Genomic DNA, 2,500 nt, shown 5'->3' with positions numbered 1-2,500 from the left:
TGCAATATATATATATGTATGTATATATGTATTATACGTATATGTGTATATGTGTATTCATATGTATACATGTGTGTGTGTGTGTATATATATATATATATATATATATATATATATATATATGTCTATATTTACGGTGGTAGTAAAACCTTAAAGGTGACGATACACGAACAGGGAAAGATACGATAACACCGAAAAGCAATTTCGAGTAAGGTTTTACGGAGGGCATGTGCATACTTGTACGTCATTGGCCTTTCTGAACGCCTCTCCGCAAAGGGTAGTTTGACGCCTCAGCATAAAGCATAATGATGATGACAATAATAACAATAATAAATTATAAAATTATAATAATAATAATATTAATACTGCTATCATTATTACTGTTATTACTGTTATTATTATCAGTATTATCATCTTCATTACTGTTGTTATTATTATTATTATCAATATTATTATTATTATTATCATTATTACTACCATCATTATTATCACGATTATCAGCTTATTATCATTATCATTATTATTATTTTATTATTGTTATTATTATTATTATTATCATCATTATTGATATCATTATCATCCTTATCATTAGTATTACTATCATTATAATTATAATTATTATTATTATTGTCACTATTGTTATTATCATTGTCATTATTATTATCATTTTTATCATTATAGTCATTATTGTCATTCTTATCATTATTGTTATTATTATTATTGTTGTTGTTGTTGTTATTATTATGATTATAATTATTATTATTATTATTATTATAATTATTATTATTATTATTATTATTATTATTATATTATTATTATTATTACTATTATCATTATTATCATTATCATTATCATTATCATTGTTATTGTCATTATTATTATTGTAATCATTATTATTATTATTAATACTTTATTATTACCATTATCATTGCTATTATTATCATTATTATTGTCATTATTATTATTTTTACTATTACTACTGCTGTCATCATCATCGTCATCATTATGCTCATTATCTCTATCATTATCTTGGAATGCATATATAGGCAAACAGATGCATAAATAAAAATATAAATAAAAGTATCGTTTATCAAAATGATAAATCAAATTAAATGAAACGTGAACGATAAAAGAGAGACATAAAATAAACAAAAATATCAGTTCGCAAATGATAATAATAGTGATAATGATAAAGTAAAATATTGATGAAATGGTAATAATGGTGAATAAACAGTTATTTTCCCCACTCCTTAAGTTATAGCCAGTAGATTCACGGAGGAATCTTATCGTTTTTCATATAATTATTCTCAGCTGATATATATTTAGCAAATGTTGTATGGTGAATAATATTTCTAATTTATTTTATGGAGTCGTGAATATGTTTTGCTCGTGATGTGCGTGTGTTTCTGGAACCATATTCACTTTCGACCAGTTTTATTTTCACTGGGCAAAAGAGATGTATTTAACCGGTTTGGATTCTATCTTCGTCAGATATACCTGTATTTCTGACGAAGATAGAATCGGACCCGGTCAGACACATCTCCTGTACCTTTGAGATATTCAAAATGTATTTGATTAGTTTGGATTATGTTTACGTCAGAAATATATGTATTTCTGACGAATATAGAATCGAAGCTGGTCAAATACATCCCTTCTTCACGGTTCCACAAACCACAGAAAAAAATATTCACGACTCCAACAAACCAATTTGTTTGTATGCTTCATAATTAACCTTGCAAACTTTGCTAATTATATATTAAGTGGGAATAATTATCTGAAAACGATGAGGTATGCATAGTTAGACATGGCTGCCTCGGTATATCAGAATTGTGTAGCGATTCCGGTATATAGATTAAAGAGAATCGTGGATTGCATAGTATAATCCTGACCCGGGAAGATTTATTTGCGAGAAAGCTTGTAAATATTTTATTCATGTCATCGTTCACTAATGCGTACATTCTGTATATCATTGTATGTTGAATTCAGTTTGGTAGATGAAATAATTCGGTATTAATACCATTGCTAATTGATCGCATTATTAACTGAACGTTAATCTTTGTGTGAGCTCATTATCTTTCATTTTCACTCACTCACTCGCTCATCCACGCTTTAATAGGGTTTGATGTTGTCGTTGTTATAGGCGCAAAGATGTCTATATTTTACCCGTGATTGTGTCAGTCGTGACAAGTGCACGATGCACGATTTCTTATTTTACATACATATCCTTTTCTATGCGATGACAAATGGTTCAAGTTTCCCTTATCTACTATTATATCTATTAGAGACGGTTTGCAGTTCAAGCTGACAGCTACTTACGTCTCCCTCTCCTAGTTTCCTCTTTATCTTTGTGAAATAAAAAACAAAACTAAAAAAGGCGAAAATAAAGTAAATCCTAACATTAAAAATGCAAAATTATATAAATACCCGGCTAGTAGCACAACATCCCTCCTTCTCTGTTGCCTTTCTTTTTTCTCTTATTATCTCAGCCCTTGCATGTATG

Source organism: Penaeus chinensis, chromosome 23, assembly GCF_019202785.1.
Source record: "Penaeus chinensis breed Huanghai No. 1 chromosome 23, ASM1920278v2, whole genome shotgun sequence".
Lineage (NCBI taxonomy): Eukaryota > Metazoa > Arthropoda > Malacostraca > Decapoda > Penaeidae > Penaeus > Penaeus chinensis.
Note: the sequence above shows the minus strand (reverse complement) of the source record.